This window comes from Mus caroli, unplaced genomic scaffold (genome assembly GCF_978045245.1).
Source record: "Mus caroli unplaced genomic scaffold, Mus_caroli_1 scaffold_18, whole genome shotgun sequence".
NCBI lineage: Eukaryota > Metazoa > Chordata > Mammalia > Rodentia > Muridae > Mus > Mus caroli.
The window spans coordinates 44,268,238-44,287,544 of NW_028227273.1; positions in this window are offsets into that span (position 1 = coordinate 44,268,238).

Here is a 19,307-nt window from a genome sequence, read left to right on the forward strand (position 1 = left end):
AGAGGAAAAGTAAGCAGCACGGGGCAAGGGAGGCAAATTGCAGGGCCCTATTATTTAGCACGTTTGAAATGAAAGGCAATACTGCTATTGAAGGCAGGCTGAGGAGCGCTCTCTTCCTCTCACTAATATCCGCCCACAGGTTGCCTAGCAACCAAATTACATCGTGGAGAACACTCCCCAGCAATAACTGACCCTGAATTTTAATTTTCATGCTGACGTTGAAGCGGACTAAGTAAGTAAGTAAGTAAGTAAATAAATAAATAAATAAGTACAACCATTCTGGAAGAGCATTCAATTTGATAACTGAGCTACAACTGCAGACTATAGGATAGCAAACACAACATTTTTTTTTTTTTTTTTGGAAAGACTTTCTCTTTTCTGGAGCATTATGCTAAAAAGTAAAAAGAATCTGGAGAGGCTTATTTTAAAAAATACCATGATTGCTTTATGAAGATCAGAATGGGAATTCTACTTAACAAAATAAACCTTAAAATCTATGAAAATACTGTATATAAAAAAAAAGAAACATCAAGTTTTAATCGTTGCTTTTTTGAATGGCCTTTTAAAAAAATGAGAGCTAACTGTCAATGTGGATCATAAAAGTCCACCCAGAACGCCGGCATCACGTCTTCATGCATGGCAGAAATAGTGGTTCACAGGAAGAAAGAACTGCAGCCTGCCCTGGGTTTCTCCTCAGAGTGCTATTGGAGTTCAACAGTTGGAACTGAGCATGCTGAAAAGACCTCCCCGCTGTCCCGATTGTCACATGGGCACACTTTTAGAAATGTGTTCTATGAGTTCAGAGTTCCTTTTCCCTGGGTCTGTCCATAGCATGTTTATCACTTCGGAAAAGACATCCTTCTAGCCTAGCCTGAGGAGGAAAAGAAAACAAGGAACGCCTCTTCTCATTTCCATGTGTGCTAAAATGTCTGCATGAAACTTAATTCCCACCAACAATACTGAGTATGTACCAGAGCAAACAGAACAGGAACAAAGGCTTGTTTAGGGTTTAGATCCAGCTGTGGAACCCCTTTAGACGTCTGACCTTTTAGCTCACTGATAAAAGGAAACAGCATCAACAATCATCCATTTGGCCTGCAGACAGCACATGCCTTTCATCCAAGAACTCAGGAGTTAGAGGCCTGTAGATCTCTGAGTTCTAGGTCAACCTGGTCTACAGAAGGGTAGTCAAAGTGTCTTAGGGTTTCACTGTTGTAAACAGACACCATGATCAAGGCAACTCTTATAAGGACAGCATTAAATTGAGACTGGCATAAGGTTCAGAGGTTCAGTCCATTATCATCCAGGCAGGATCATGGCAGTGTACAGGTAGAGATGGTCCGGGAGGAGCTGAAAGGTTTACATCTTCATCTGAAGACCACTAGGAGAAAACTGATTTCCAAGCAGCTAGGACGAGGGTCTTAAAGGCCATGCCCACAGTGACAGACTTCCTCCAACAAGACCACACCTACCCCACCAAGGCCACACCTCCAAATAGTGTCACTCCTTAGGCCAAGCATGTTCAAACCACCACACAAGGCTACACAGAGAAACCCTACCTCAAACAAACAAGCAAACAAACAAACTCATCTGTTTGGATAGATGTGGGGCCTAAGGTCACTTAGCTCTGTGACGTCAAAGAGTAAACATTCAATTTCCAACATTCTTGGTCATAGTATACAGTTTAATTTCTGTAGTGGGGGCTACCATGCACTTACTGGCTAGATCCTCCTTCAGGAACAAAGTAAATATTCTCCCAGCTACAGGGATTGTTGACCCAAGATGATCCTCAGCTGTGAGCCTTTTTTAGGGATGACTTTAACAAAATGTATGCATTCTTGTAGAAACAGCCTAAAACCAGTATTCACAAAGCATTCACAAAGACTGTATCATTCCCTCGGGGAAATTTGTTGATAATATTATTATAGTTTTGTCCTCAGGTGCTCTGCTGGCAACATTCCCACTGCTACCTACAACATGGAGCAGACTATATTATAATTGTATATCAAAGAGAGACACCAAATTTAACATACACAATGTTCTCAACTGTAGCAAGCTCAATGTGTGTACTGTGGGGAAACTGAAAATCACAGATACATTAAGGGTGTTCTTTCCTGGGTGGTAAGCTCAGAGGTTTTTACCGTCTTTGTACTTTGTATTCTTGGCTTTACAGCAAGGGATGAATTGCTCTTTCTATAGGGTGCAGGCGTGGGTCCCAAGGGCTGAACACTACTGTTACTATTTCCTCCAAATATACAGTGATGGTGGGTGATAATGTGACAGTAGTCAGCTCACTGTCACGTTTCCAATGGCTGGGACCTATAGACATCAAGTTTTGACTAAGGGAGTGTAGGTCTGAATGAAAATGTCTCACACGGGTTCATATATTTGAATAGTTTGTCTCCAGAGAGTAGCACTGTTTGGAGAAGATTAAGAGGTGTGGCCTTGTTGGAGGAGGTGTGTCACCGAGAGTTGACTTTGATGTTCTGAAAGCCCATACCAGGTCCAGTCTCTAGCTCTGTCTGTCTCTCTATTTCTGTCTGTCTCTCTATCTTTGTCTCTTTCTTTCTTTCTCTCTTTCTTTCTGTCTCTTTCTCCCCCATCCCCCTTTGGGCTAGAATGTAAAGCTTTCAGCTACTGCTCCAGCATCCTGTCTGCTGTCTGCTTCCTGCCATGGTTTTCTTGGGATGTCCCTCTACAGCTGTAAGCAAGGCCCCTACTCAATGATTTTGTTTTAAAAATAAGAGTTGCCTTGATCCTGGTGTTTCTTCACAACAATAGAACAGCACTTAAGTCAGGGGTCTTCTTCCAAATACAAGTTTTCATGGGCATTCAGCATATATAAAGGATCTTCAGAAAGGACTTGATTCTAGAAGGCAAGCCTGGGGATAAGTAGAGGAGGAAGGAAAAGCCTCTGCCTTGTAGTTAAGTCTATAAAGGTTTTTTTTTTTTTTCTTTGAAAACCTTGGGAGTTAAGATTTTGAAATGTCAGAGCCTTCACTTTCAGTTTTGTTGGCGTGATCTGAAGGGCAAGACACAAAATCTGACTCCAGTCTGGTTGAAAACGTAAATGTAAAGTTGACAACTGGAAAGTGGTAATTTTTTGTCACTGTAAACAAGCACAGAAGTGCCAAGAGATATTCTTACCGGGTAGGATGATCACAAAGGACTTCATAGAGAAGTGGGACTTTGCTGTCTTGAAGACTAGCTGAGACTTAGAAAGCAGAACACAGGACTGTAGCCAAGGGAGTGCGGACTAGATGCGGACTGTGATCAAAGCACAGAAGGGAATCAGTGTGGGACTTTGGGGTACAGTGAACAGTGCTATTGGAGCTAAGGCACTTAAAAAATAAAGAAGCCATGTCAAAGCAACATACTGTTGGAAGTATCTGCTTAGAAACAAGGCAGTGTGGTCATTGAGAGTTTCTGGCAAGCAGAAGATGATTTATCAAATATTTTGCTATTCATAGTAGAAACAAAAATGAGGCAGAGGCACCAAAGGATGATGCCATGGTCCTAAGCTGAAGTTCACACAGGCCAACCTGGGATACTCCCTGACAGTAGCTGAGCTCTTGAACTTGAGTTCAATAGCAATAGTTTTCGGATGCTTGTGCATTCTAAGTAGGCAATCCATCTTTAGCTACATCCCTATCAAAGCAGTTCCAACAGGCCAGTTTTGTCTTTTGTCCCTTTGCTTTACCCAGCTCCTTTAATTGACATTTCTTAAGTCTTGATCAATACTTGGACTTTTCTCACACTTGTGGAATGGTATTCCTATAAAGTTGGCTAACTCATCTAACCAAATTGACCAATTTGTTGGGAAATCCTCTTTCCTATTTAACGCATACTCCACCAATTTCTACCACCTTAACCATACTCAGCAGGTGCCTCCCATCAGGTGAAAATCAAGTCAAGCATCACCTTCTTCATTAGACTTATGCTGGTCAGAGGTTTTCTTGAAAGCCCATTCTGTGGATATTTAATAAATATTCTTTCTGTGGAGGGCTGAAGTCAACATGGCACCATTTGGTAAGGACTGGCCTGTATGACAAAACTGGGCTTATGATTGAACATGTTCACCTTTCCCAAATCTGTTCTCCACCAGCATGCATAACGGCAAGAATCTTTTCCTTTAAATGTTTTTGTAAGCTGAAGTAGGAAAATACACACATAGAGATGGAGACAGAGGTCTTGGTAGGATTTATATTCAATCTGAGCTAATTTCATGGAACATCTAGTTATTGTGGCAGTGACAGGAAAAATGTTTGCTCTGTCTTCTTGTGAAATTACCTGAGTTGTTCTAGGTGGAGATATAAAATAGAAATGTTTGTTCAGCAGACAGCTACAGTTAGTAAGCACAAGTTAATGATGGAGGTGAGAAAAGTGTAGACTCATGAGCCATTCAATAACGTTGAGATTATTCACATTTTACAGTATTTCTTCTCTTTCTTTCTTTCTTTCTTCTTTCTTTAAAGGAAGATTATACCAGCAGCTGTCTTAGGTTTCTGTAGTTGGCCTTGATGTTTTTTGTTTTTGTTTTGTTTTTTGATATTTTCTTTATTTACATTTCAAATGTTATCCTCTTTCCTAGTTTCTCCTCCCAACCCCCCTATCCTCTCCCCCTCCCCTGTTCCCCAACCCACCCAACCCGCTTCCTGGCCCAGGCATTCCCCTATACTGGAGCATATAACCTTCACAGGACCAAGGGCCTCTCCTCCCATTGATGACTGACTAGGCCATCCTCTGCTACATATGCAGCTAGAAACATAAGTCTTTTTGTGTGTTTGCTTTGATTTGTGATTTAGATCCAGGGAGCTCTGGTGTTACTGGTTAGTTCATATTGTTGTTCCTCCTAGGGGGCTGCAAACCGCTTCAGCTCCTTGGGTACTTTCTCTAGCTCCTTCAGCACTATTAACTTGATTGGCCATAGCAATTCCTGCGGTAACCGCTGACGCTGCAGACACCACAATGGCAGTGACAATGGCAGCTGTGATTCCAAAATCTCTCTTCTGCCTAACTAGACTCATTATTGGGAACTTCTCTGGATCTGCCTCAACAGGTACAGGGACCAAGATTGGTAGCTGTACCACTAAGGCTAAGAATTTGGTTCCATTCCAGCATTGCGTCAAAAGACAAGTGATATTTGTACAATCTAACCATTCTGTATCATTTTGAAATTCAGCCAATATAAAGAAAAATGGAGGACTAACACAAACTTCTACTGGAGAGGTAGTCATATTTCTGATAACTCTATTAGTTGTCACATTATCTAAATGAGCAGAAGTATTGGAAAGTGTGGCAGAAACATTCAGTATCTCATGAAAGGTGCCAGTCAGCAGTGCAAAGGCTGACAGACTGGTACTAGCACCTGCCTCATTACTTAAAATCCATTGGTAATATGGCCAAATATTTTCTTTTCCTGTAGCATCTCCTTTATCATTCATTACAGTAAAATCTAATGGAGGTGACAAAACAAAACCCTTTGCTATTTCTTTTTGAGGAAAAATTTTTGATTGACAAGGTGAAAAAACTATAGGAAATGTGAGGTCCGGATGACACCAGGGCACGCTGCGTTTAGCAGTGGCATTGCCAACAGGCCATCGTGATCTTTTGGGAATGGTCACCTTTCCCTTTATCATAATAGTGGTGATGTTTATAGGTGAAGTTATATTATTTCCAACATCACCTGAGCCTGATTGCGCTCCTTGGACGACTTGCGTTAAAGCATTTAGTAACACTCCAGAGCTCACTTTATTTTGGATAATGGGATCTGCCCAATTAGAGATAATCTTATTCTTTAAAAATATACAGGGTGTAAAAGGTTTATCCACATTATGCACAAAGCATAGTGTATAATTTAAATGAAAACTCATACTATTATACACCCGTGGCTCTTGAGGAGTTTGTCGTGCACAAGGCGCATCCAGAAAACATTCTGTTGCATAAAACAAAGGCAAGGTAGAAGAATTGGAATGTACCGGTAAAGGTACTGGCCATGATCTTACTATGGCCCACAAAGGTATACTTATCCCGGTCTCAATCATCAGGAGCAGGAATAGCAGGATCATCTTGGGGTTCATCTTACTCTTTCACGGTCCTTGTCAGTCGCGTCGGGACCCAAAGTGGATTTTCTTCACCCTATGGAAAAACACAAATAGCTCCCCAGGATCTGATTAAGATAGGATCCGGGCCATACCACTTATTATCAAGGACATTTTTCCATTTGACCATTTCATTGGGTGATTGAGGCCATTGTCCGTGCCTTTCAGCTGGTGATCTTCCAGCATCATCCAATTATAAAAAATTAAGAGTAAATATTGTAAAGGATAGAGCCATCTTTGGCGTCATAGCCTCTATTCCCCCTTTCTGTTTTTGCAAATATTGTTTCAAAGTACGATGAGCTCTCTCAATGATGCCTTGGCCCTGTGGATTATAGGGCAGTCCAGTAATATGTTTCACTTGCATTTGTTTGCAAAATTGGCTAAATTTAGAAGAAGTATATGCAGGACCATTATCTGTCTTTAGCACTAGGGGCTTACCCCATGCAGCCCAAGCCTCTAAGCAGTGAGATATGACATGAACTGCTTTTTCCCCTGACAAGGGAGAGGCATGTAGGACACCAGAACTGGTATCGATGGACACATGTACATATTGTAATTTCCCAAAAGCTGGGATATGCGTGATGTCCATTTGCCAAACATCTAGGGGTCTCACTCCGCGAGGATTAACACCCACGGAAGGTGCATTAATAAATTCTACACACCTACCACACTGTAGGACAATATCTCGAGCTTCTGTTCGTGTGAGCTTAAACTTTTGTCGTAATGTAGAAGCAGGGACATGATAAAGTTGATGAAAATGTTTAGCACTTTCTATAGAATTTTGTGATAGGAAAACCATATCTCTGGTGGCTGAATCAGCAATTGCATTTCCCTTAACCATAGGTCCAGGTAATGATGTATGTGCTCTAATATGTTGAATATAAAAGGGATGCTCACGCATCAAAATACAATTTTGTATTTTCATCAAAATTTCAGCTACTGGACTAGATTGCTTAAAATTTCCAGCAGTCTCTAACGTTAGTACAGCATTAACCACATAAACAGAATCAGAGATAATATTTATGGGCATAAGAAATCTTTTAAAGACTTCTAAAACCACCAAACATTCTACCAATTGAGGGGCTCCTGGTGTAAATTGCAACCTTACAGCCTTTTCATTAATCACATAACTTCCAATTCCTGTTTTGGATCCATCTGTATAAATATCAATGGCTCCCTTTATAGGAGTATTAGCCGTTACCTTTGGAAATATCACTGGATGCAATAACAGAAAATGTAATAAAGGATGTTTAGGATAATGATTATCAATTAAACCAGAATAACTGCATCTAAGAACAGCCCATTCATCTATAGTCGCACACAATGTTTGCATTTGTGCAGCAGTGTAGGGAACAATTATGCTATCAGGCATTTTTCCAAAGTGAGTAATTGAACTTTTTATGCCTTTATGGGCCATATTTGCCACCATGGTGGGATAATGCTCTATAGTCTTATTAGGGGATATATGTGGATGTATCCATACTAAAGGACCATCTTGCCATAATACAGCAGTTGGCAAATTTATGGTTCGTAATATGCATAGGCAAAAAGGGTTTTGCTCATTTATACGATTTAGCTGTGCTGTTTGGATCGCTTTTTCTACCTTACTAAGAACATCAGAAGCCTCAGGTGTTAATTGTCTCAATGAAGTAATATGTGATTCTCCTTCTAAAATTTGAAATAAAGGTTTTAATTCCGAAGTAGGAATCCTTAAATAAGGTTGAATCCAATTTATATCTCCTAATAATTTTTGAAAATCATTTAATGTCTTTAGATGATCTTTTCTTATACTAATCTTTTGTGGGGTAACACACCGTAAAGTAATAGTGGCTCCTAAAAATTGACTAACATTAGACTGCTGTACCTTTTCTGGTGCAATAATCAAGCCATTATTTTTTAAAGTTTCATTAAGCAAGCCGTAAGCTCGCTGTATACTTTCTTCTTCAGGTCCACAAATCACAATGTCGTCCATATAATGACAAATTTTTAAGGAGGGGAAACCATCTCTAACTGGTTGTAAAGCTTTTCCTACATATAATTGACATATGGTAGGGCTATTTGCCATTCCTTGGGGCAATACCCGCCATTGATACCTTTTATCAGGCTCCATATGATTAACAGAAGGTAGGGTAAATGCAAATCTAGGTTTATCTTTCATGTTTAATGGAATGGAAAAGAAACAATCCTTAATATCTACTACTATAATTCTCCAATCCTTTGGTAAGGCTGAAAGTAGGGGGAGTCCTCTTTGTACAGGACCCATAACTTGCATTTGTGCATTAATGGCTCTGAGGTCATGTAACAATCTCCATTTACCTGACTTTTTCTTTACAACAAAAAAAGGGGTGTTCCAGGGTGATTGTGTGGGTTCTACATGTCCCAGGTCTAATTGTTCTTGTACTAATTCTTTAGCTGCTTTTAACTTCTCAGAGGATAAAGACCACTGAGGCACCCACACCGTGTCCTCCGTACACCACGGAATGGGCAAAGGCTCCTCAGCGGCCCCTAGAAAAAACCCAGCCCTTTCTTATCTGCTTTTACTGTGGCTTTAACTGGTGAAATTCTACCTTGTAAGTTTTTTCTTAGACCTAGTCCAGGTATATATCCCATTCCTTTCATTATCTCCTTGCTTTTCTGAGAATAATCATTAGTCAGTATAAAGTTCATGGCTGACATCACATCTCTTCCCCATAAGTTTACAGGTAAAGGGAGTACATAAGGTTGAAAAAGCCCTGTCCTTCCTTCTTTATCTTTCCATTGTAAGGATTTTGAACTTATAGTTGGGGTAGCCTCATATCCTAATCCTTGTAAGCTATGTGACGATTGATTAACAGGCCAAGAAGCAGGGCACCAATTACTGGATATAATGCTTTTATCCGCTCCTGTATCCATTATACCTTGAAAGGTTTTTCCTTTTATTTGTAAAGATATGTACTTTCTTTTCAAACCTACTCTTTCTACCCTTTGTACACTGCTTTTGCATATGACCTGTTTTCTTGGGTTCGTTCATGTTGTTTAGAATGACTCCAACCTTGAGTTTCCAATTTTAAGCTAACTTCCTGTTACAAGCAAAAGGCTGCCTGCCCCTTTAAAAGCTCCATTTGCAATCATCCCTCAACAGGGCTTTTTCAGCTGTACTTGACTCCCAGCCACCGTGCAGCTAACTTGTCAATTTTTGCTGTGCAGACTGAGACTGCAACATGAAACACAGAACAACAATCATTCAATCATCCAAACATGAATTGACAAACATATAGACAATTTGGTGCACCAAAAACAGACAATAGACAGCTCAAAGGGACACAGATATCCTAACCAGAGCTAAGAATATCTCCATAGGAGTCAGAGAGGAAGCGGGACGTCTCCCGTTTTCCTTCTGTCCCTAGGAGGGCTCTGAAATAGCTTATTTTCATTTTTTCTCTTTCTTCTGGGAATTCTGCACAGTGGCTGCTTCTAATAGTTACTCCTCTTTCCCTGAGAGCTATTGTTAAGCCTTTGATGAAGGCTGCCTCTTTAGTCAAAGTCCTCGAGAGGAGGGTAAATTGACTTAATTTTTTGTTCTTCATTTTTTATATTATCCTTTATATCTTTATATTATCCTTTGTATCTTTATATTATCCTTTGTGTCTTTATATTTTATATTATCCTTCGTATCTTTATTTTTAGCTTCCTTTCTTTTTCTCTCTTTTTTTTTTAAGTTACTTGTTTTTCTGCGCGCGTCTTCTTTTTCTTTTCTCTCTGTTTCTGATATGCCTTCCTGGTACTCCTACAAAGTCGCTGCCCTTCCTTAACAGCTGGTCCCACACAAACCCAGCAACAACTACCAGACCTACTGCGTAAGAAAGCATACCTCTCAGAGACTTACCTTAATTTCTTTATACTTACCGGTACCACCGTTCCTCAGCTGAAGAGTTCTGAATCCATGTAGTCGAATCCTTCTCAGCAGCCTGTTTTGCAGGAACACTTTATTAACACCGCTCCCCAGTTGAAGAGTTCTGAATCCACGCAGGATCCTTCTCAGCAGTCTGTTTTACGGGAACCTTTATTAACCACTCCTTCCCCGTGATGCATTTCTGAATCCTCCCTGTAGCAGGGGGTCTTCGCTCGTGCCTGAAAATGTCTCGTCCAGCGTTTTCGGCACCACTTCTTGCACACGTCCGACTTGACCAGCAAGAACATGCTGCAACAGGATCCTTCTGCACACGTTTATTGGGAGAGCTTGATTGTAGAGGCGAATAGACCCCGAGCCCAGAACTGGTGCTGCTTATATAGGCCTAGGAGAGGCGTGTCTCACACCCGGATTGGTTGTGCTTGGTTGATGCTTACCACCTCATTTGCATGCCTACATCTGATTGGTTAATTTCTCTCATCTGATTGGTTAATTTCTCTCTCATCTGATTGGTTAACTTCTCTCTCATCTGATTGGTTAACTTTGGTTAGTTCTCAAAACCTCATCTTGGCAAAAAAAAACTTTACTGCCTATGTATGCATGGTGGCCAGCAGAAGCCAGCGCCACCCTGCAACGGCACATGTGGCTTCCCACAAAATACAAGTGCTACTAGCCACATGTGTCAATTTAACTTAACCTTTAGAAAAAAGTTATTTTATGTATATGTGTTTTGCCTGCATGTATAACTATGTACCTCCATGTATGCCTGGTGCCCTCAAATGCCAGGAGAGCATTGTATCTCTTGAAGTTACAGATGATTGTGAACTCAGGTGTTCCCATTCAAGTTAATGCAAATTAAGTTAAATTTAAAACTCTGGACACAATTCAAATGCACGATGGCCCATGGGTAGCTAGCTGCTACCAAGTTGGACCTCATAGATATAGCTGCGGAGCAATTCTACCAGACAGAACTAGTTTAAGAGTGGAAGCTTGGTCTTTTAGAGAAATACCCAGAGATGGCAAAATTCAGAACTTATGCAATGAGATGTTACAGAATTAAACACAAAAACTAGGAGCTATAACCAGCAAGTTTGAGTTACTTTTAGACACTAAAGCTTTGCTACAATTTTGTCCAATGTTTGCGTATTGGGCTTACTTGCAGAGAGTATGGGTGAAGGGTTACTGGCAGGAATGTACATGAGCCCAAGCAGCCACACTAGAAAGCACCGAGCACAGATGATGGCTTTCTCATGGCCACAAAGACACACAGCTTCCTTCCTTGAGTCATTTTCAGCCTCTATACTTGAGCCCCTCCCCTAGACTAGGGAGCCACTGACAACTGGACAAAAATTGAGTATAATTGTTGACAGGAGTGGATGGAATGACTGAGAAGCATCCAGTGAGCCTACTGAATCCCTTCCTTTCTGGGAACTATCAACAGGCATAGGCCTGCTCCTGATGGCGTCCGCATATAGGCAGCACAGATGCTCAGATGGCAATGGTGGATTGTTTTGTTTGGAGGATAGTACTATGGAGCAAACGCATACAACAATCCTTTGGGGCAGGTATCTTATTGTTCATCGCAATATCACAGAAGAGGAAGTTGAAACACAAAGAGAGAGGTTAGAGGGGAATGCCCGGCCTAACACAGCTACAGCCAGGGTTTGTGCCCAGGCTCTCCAAATTGAGCATCAGGTGTCTGTCTGTTCTATGGGCCACTTCTGCTGACAGTCTAAGATCTTCATATCCATGTTCAATCATTGCACAGTTGATATACAATAAGCCCTAATGCTAAACGTATCAGAACCCATGATAGCCATGAAACAAACAAACAAAAATGACCTCCCTCATGAGCCACTGCCAAGGGTTCGAAAAAGTCAACTGTGTCTACAAAGACTGATTAAACTTCAATACCCACAGAGAGTTTGGAGTGTTGCAAAGAACCGAGTTATAAGTTTTCTTAACCTATCTTTAGTCCCCAAGAGCCTTTCCTTGTTCACGTCTGTATTAGTCCTAATAACCTGTAAACAAGCTAAAAGCAAAAACATCATCAATAACAAAGAGCCTGTTGGATTATATTGACTAACAAAACTCCATTCTCCACCAAGGCTAAGAATGCTATCAGACAGCAATGAGGCCCATATTTGAAACTTCCCCCGTCTTGCTGTAACTGACTTCTCTGATATTCCTACCTATGTATGTTTTAAATGTCTTGATTTAAAACTTTGTTCCGTACCATAAAGCCTCCATGAAACTGCATCCACGTTGGAACATTTTATTGGGGGGAGACCTAAATCTGTGTTGCTAGGCCCTGCGAGGTCACTCACATTTTAGCTCTGGAGTAAACTCTTACTCCCTTTGACTTGAGAGCTCTATTTTTGGATTGACACTTATGTGGGGCTCCAAGAATAATCCAGTTTCCACAGAAGGAGTCATCTGGATAGAAGGGAGGAACCTGCCCGGACCCACTGATGTTAGGCTATCTGGTATTAATTAAGATATTAAAAATACCCACAAATAAGCAGCCTACTTTTAATTAAAATGTACAAAATTGATCTATAGCCCAAATAATATAATTGATAATTATATGACCAAAAATAGCTAGAAAACATACATATACAATAAATTCTTTAGAGTATATATCAAACTAAAGATAAATTCTAAACTCCCACTCTTGTTTCTTTTGAGTGACACTGAGAGAAAACAATAGACATTTTATCTGCCCATCCACACCATGGAGTACATCTGTCCTAAGCCCATCTCTTACCTCTAAGAAGGGGGTCAGAGTCACAATGACCACCCTCCCCCCATCTAACTACTTAGCTAAGGCAGAGAGGAAGGGAGGAAGGGAAGGAGGGAGGGAGCAAAGGAGGGAGGAGCAGAAACAGACAGAGAAAGGGAGACAGAGAGGGGGGACAGAGAGAGACACAGACAGACTGAGAGAGAGAGGAGAGACAGAGACAGAGACATAGAGGGAGAAAGAGAGGGACACAGAGAGGGAGGACAGAGAGACAGAGACAGACAGAGAGAGGGAGAGAGAAGTACAGATTACCTATGCCTACAAGACAAACTTCACCTTTTGAACATTTGTATTACTAAGTCATTCTCACATCCTAAATAGATAGAAAAATTTACCTTTTTCTTTAAGGGGGTATACCTAGATTTCATATAATTGTGTTATGTATGCCTATAATAATTGTCTTCATATACATCTGGCTGTTTTCATATGTTGTTTGGATAAAAAAAAACATCAACAAGTTGTGGCCACTTTAATTTTCATTAAGTTCATTTTTGTTATGTGCATGCCCAATTAAGCCTGCATGGCTTTCACGACAATGCATGGGTGGAACACTTGAGTCCTCTAGATAGATGCTGAGTAGCCTCAAGAGCACATTTAAAAAAATTTTTTTTTATGTATTTTCCTCAATTACATTTCCAATGTTATCCCAAAAGTCCCCCATGCCCTCCCCCCCACTCCCCTACCCACCCATTCCCACTTTTTGGCCCTGACGTTCCCCTGTACTGGGGCATATAAAGTTTGCATGTCCAATGGGCCTCTCTTTCCAGTGATGGCCGACTAGGCCATCTTCTGATACATATGCAGCTAGAGTCAAGAGCTCCAGGGTACTGGTTAGTTCATAATGTTGTTGCACCTACAGGGTTGCAGATCTCAAGAGCACATTTTTAAAAGGTTTTAGTGCCTTAGGTCCTTGCCTTGTTTTTCAAATATTCCACGTTTAAAATAAATAAGTTCATTTGCACAATTAAAAAAAGAAAAAAGAGTCCCAACTCTGGCTGCCCCAACAAGCCGAACTAACACTTGCAACTGAAGCTGAAGTAACCGTGGAAGGCAGAAGAGTGTACTTAGCCAGCGAGTCACGTGACCACCGAGGTCTACAGAATGGAGGAGCCTGAAAAATGGCCCCAGGTCCTTCTTTGGGAAAATCAATGTGAGTTTTTAAATTTAATCTTTTAAATAAAAATTTAAGGATAAAGTATACATAATCATACAGTTCTAGTCAAAATGTTATCTCCTTGATTTATGCATCAGTTCTGGCTCTACAACATACTCCCCATTGCTTAAGGATATAAATGAATTTTAAGAGGTGATTACTCTTATTCCAGGATATGATTGCTCCTATTCATTAATTACCTTCTGAGGTACTTAACCATTTATTCCAAGAATTAAGAGGAGAAATGGTTTCTTTGCTATGGTTTGTATATATGTGAGGATACATAGAAATATAAACATTTAAAAGATTTTAAGGATTTTTCCCACTATTACCTCTCTAAATTCGAAAACACATTATAAACAGATTTTCCAAGTACCATACCTTAGCTATAACTTTGTAAAAGACAACTCCGAACCTTTTTTATTTTATTTTATTTTTTTTTATTTTTTTTTGTTTTTTTCGAGACAGGGTTTCTCTATGTAGCCCTGGCTGTCCTGGCACTCACTTTGTAGACCAGGCTGGCCTCGAACTCAGAAATCCGCCTGCCTCTGCCTCCCGAGTGCTGGGATTAAAGGCGTGCGCCACCACGCCCGGCCCGAACCTTTTTTAAATTGACATTTTAAATCCTATTTCAAAAGCTTACAAAGACATCTTAAAGTTTACATCGACTTTCAATGTGCTGCATTATAATGACATAGCTGGGACTATAATTCATCTTTATTTTTAGTTTTGGGGTATTTTTTTTTTTCTTAAGACAAAACAGAGGCTGGAGAGATGGCTCAGCAGTTAAGAGCACTGGCTGTTCTTCCAAGGAATCTGGATTCCCGTCACAGCGTGGTGGCTCACAGACACCTGTAATTCCAGTTCTAGGGGATCCAGTTCCCTCCTCAGGCCTTGCCAGCTGCTCCCTGCACATGGCGCGCAAGACACTCGTGCAAGCAAAACACTCAGACACATAAAAAGAAACGTCTTTTAAAAGGAGATTAAAAAGTTTAAGGAAACATATCAAATGACTAACATACCTTACACAAAGATAAACAGGTGACTCAAAAGAAATAAAGTCATAAATGTCCAGTTTTATCCTGCTTTGCATGCCTCATAAACTGAAATGAAAATGAATGCCTTTCTTTCTAACAAAAACGATTCATGTATCTTACCTGTATAAAGATCTAAGAAACCACTTTTTTCTGCTTTAGATACAGCCTCCTGTATCTGTGTCAGCTGACTAACTCACTAAAATTGTTGTTTACATTTAACAATAATATTAAGATTAAAGCATATTCTGAGACGATGATGAAAGTCAAACTTAAGGCGGTGTTCCCAGGCCACAGTTTTGCTCAGTAAACTCTCTTATCCCCTTCGAGTTAAGAACTTTGTTTGTGTATTGACAGCTGGCTTCTGAATGAAAATGAGGATATGACCGATCCCAGATATGGTTGAGGAGAAGATTTTTATTGTAGATATGAGGGAGAGTATAGCCAGAGGCATTTGGAATGGTCCAGGCTTTAACTAGACCACAAGAGAAGAGGAAGTAGGAGAGAGGGAAGAGAAAGAGATGAGAGAAGAGGGCAAGCAGACCAAAGAGAAACAGATTCAAACAATTCAAGAAAGAGAGACAGAGACAGAGACAGAGAGACAGCGACAGAGACAGAGAGACACAGAGACAGAGAACCACGGGAACACTCGGCTGAAGTGGCAGGGTTATATAGCCAAGACCTTGGGCTAGCAAAGGTAGAGGTAGGGGCATTGTGAGAGGAGCCATGGGTACTGAAGAAGCCTAGAGGCCAAGCAGGCACTTTGGTAAGCTAATAGGTACAGTTAAGCCAATTTTCCTGTTTCTTCAGGTCTTGACAGATACTAGGTTTGCCCTGGTGACCTTATAATCTACATGATGGGAAAAGTTGACTAAAGAAATAGAAACCATTGAGGACACTTCTGGTGAGTAACAGGCTAGGTCTCCAGGGATGGGTGAGCCACTGATACCCTTAACAGAGTAAAGTGGGAAGCTGTGTGTCAGAGGACAAGACAGGAGCCCTAGCACTCAGGAAGCGGAAGCTAGGCTGGGCTGAATAGAAAGACTACTTCAAGAGAGAAAAGGAAAAAACCCAGGAAGGGACAGGTAGAAATCAGGGGGTGGGGGGGAATCCAGGGCAATTGGCTCCAGCTAACCATACATACCTCACCTCAAGATTTAACCTTTCACTTCCCAGAGTCACACTGTGACACACCCTTCCTCTCTCACCTTCCCCTTGCTACCTTCTTAGACTGCTTAGAGCCAATTTCACTACTCTCAAGGTGGGCCTCAGCCCAGCAGCCTTAGCATCCCTCTGGGCTCAAGCCGACGCCGACTGAATCAGGCCTGCCATTCAATAGATCTTTCTGGCAGGTCCATGGAGCCAGAATCTGTACAGCGAGACATACCTCAGTACTGTCATCTCCGTGAGCCTAGGTGAGGCCCAGAGAGCCACATCAGGGTTGGGCCTGTAACTACCACAGCTCTTCAAACACTAAAATAGGTTTTCCAGTCTACAGAGTACCCCACCCCCTCTCTCTCTATTTGCCCCACCCCACTGCTGCTGCTGCTACACAGTTAGGTGGGAAAATAACTTCTCTGAACATGAAACGGTAGCCTTCAGATCCAAGTAAGGACTAGGCTGTTTTGAGCCTCCTGCTTTTAGCCACCTCATGACAGAACCACGTTGGAGAGTCTCAGCAAACGAGAACAGGCCTCTGCTGCTTACACAACCACTTCGACAAAAGCTGAGTGCTTCCTGTAGGGGCCCAGTCTTGTGCCTGGTCTCAGTCTCCACAGAAGGCTCCCCACCCACCACCTTCCCCTGGCTCTCAGTGCTGCCCCGGAAGCAGCCCCAGAGACTCAGCACTCAGGCTGCGGGCTTCTTTAGTCCTCAGGATCTACACCCAGAGAATTGACTGGCTAGCTTGGTTAGTCCTCAGGATCTACACACAGAGAATTGACTGGCTAGCTTGGTTAGTCCTCAGGATCTACACACAGAGGATTGACTGGCTAGCTTCTCATCTCTTATCAGAGCAGCACCTGGCTGGTTTAGTCTCCCCTGCCCTGCCACACCAGCACTAGGTTGGGTAAGGCCTTCAGTATTGCCAACTTTGCTGGAATATTTTTTCATTTGTAATGTATGTGATCAGAGATGCTGCCACAAGATTCACCTGACTCCTGGGCCCCAGTGGAAAGGGAGTCCCGCCTCTTATTTCTCTGGGACCACTGGTCTTGGTCTTTTCCTTTTCCTGCCCAGTTGACTGAGCTGTCAGGTCTAAAGAGACTATAAAGCATAAGGAGGAAACTGTACACCTATAAAAAGAATGAGAACAACAAATACTTTTTTTAATTTTAAAATGATTTTTCAGAAAGTGTTTTTTGTTATTGTTTTTTTTTTTTTATAAATGCAACTGGTCTTTATGCTAGATGCAGAAAGCTGAAAAAATACAAAGAAGCATTCGCTACCCATGATGCCACCGAGTAGAGAAAGCATCCTTAACATTTTGGTAAATCTCTCACAGAACATCAAAGCCCTAGAGGAAGAGAATTTTCTGTATGGCTGGAGATGGCTGTGGAAGAGTCAATGAAAATACATTTTCCTCTTGCCTGTGGGATTTCTCATATTAAAGCCCATTAGAAATAGAACTACTTCCTACATATGGCTAGAAAGGCTAACTATAACACTATCTGGCATTTTGTTAGTGATGTCTTTAAATTGAATTCCATAAATAATAAATACTTAGCACAGGCCAGTGCCCACACAGTGGTACTTAATCCCAGATTCTGTCCTGGGTGAGTGGGAAGAGGAAGGGCAGATGGCAGCAGTGCTCAGACTCGGGATGCAACCCCCAGACTAACCTGTCTGCTCACAGCCCCCTGGGACTCTTGAGCCCACACCAGGACCTGAGAGAAAGCGCCCAGCCCTTCTTACAGGCATCCAGTCACAGGGCATCTGACAGAGCCTAGATTCAACATCAGACCTTGTGGGCCTCAGACTGGCTGCAGAGCACACAAGTCCCTTTAGAAAGAGGGACAGTGATTTGAGACTACTAAAAGCTTCTGTTCTGAAGGTTTCAAATGACCCCAGCGATTGGCAAGGCACCTGTGATAGTTAATCATCCATAGGTCTGGATTTAGACTTACTGAGGAGACACACCTCTGCACCTGAGAGGGTGTTTGCATAGTATCAGCTGAGGAGGGAAGACCCACCCTGAACATGGACCTCACCATCTAGGATCAGGATCTCTAGATTGAATAAAGGAAGAAAAGAGAGCCAGCCATTGTGCCAACATTCCCTTCTACTGCCTTCTGTTCCTCCGAACTCTTAGGCAGCCAGGACACCCTGCTGTAGGATTTTATAACCGTGAAGCTACATGGACTATACCTCTGCATCATGTTGAGCTATCACCCTTAAATGGAAAGTTAAAATAAATTCTTTCTTTAAGTTGCTTCTGACAGATGTCACAGCATTGAGGGACAAACAGTGCTTTGTTCATCTTTGTCTCCAGTGTAAAATATCTGTCTCCAGGAAAGGTGCTCTATTTCCCTGTGAGCGTCTGTGAAGGACAAAGGATCCTGAGCACGGCACCTGCCAGGATCCTTCCCCTCTGAGGTCAAAGATTACCCTACCTCCATCTATGACTCCCCAAGGAAGGACCAAAGATGAAAAAGTACTCCAACCTCTATGGGAAAAATGGAAACCAAACCAAGCTTGCTTGGCCCTTGGATGGTTTATAAAGAGCAGCATCTGCCATTCACATGATTAACGACAACTGAAAATTATTGTGAAAGTAATTTGCAAGCACAAAGAGAGATTGGCACAAATCTTGCGAAGAGTTCTGAATATCATCCCAGTAAAACTTCAAGTATCAGACTGAGTGTTCTCTCCATCAGCCTTCACTGCTATGAACGAGTTGAGGCTACTCAATACCCATAATGCACCTCTTAACTTGAACTCTCCTCTTTAAACGAACATTTAACTTATTCAGGGCTTCACTTCTAGTGCTGACTTAACTTCTGGGAGGCACTGATCCGTGATGCCACACGAATTTGTAGACTGATTTACTATAGCACTCTTTCTCTCTCTCTAAATATCTTGAGAGTTATGAAAATATCCATCCCTCTGAGCTCCTAAATTGGTTTTCTTGTTTATGTTCTGCAAAAGTACCCAGTGTTCATTGTCAGAGAGAGGGGGGGTGCATACCTGTTACTGAATCCTAATCAGGGAAGGGAAGCCAAGAGGTAGGGGTGTGTGTGTGTGTGTGTGTGTGTGTGTGTGTATGCATGTGTGTGCAGACCCCATGGCAACACTGCTCATTCATTCCCAATGCCATCTGAACAGGAGTCAA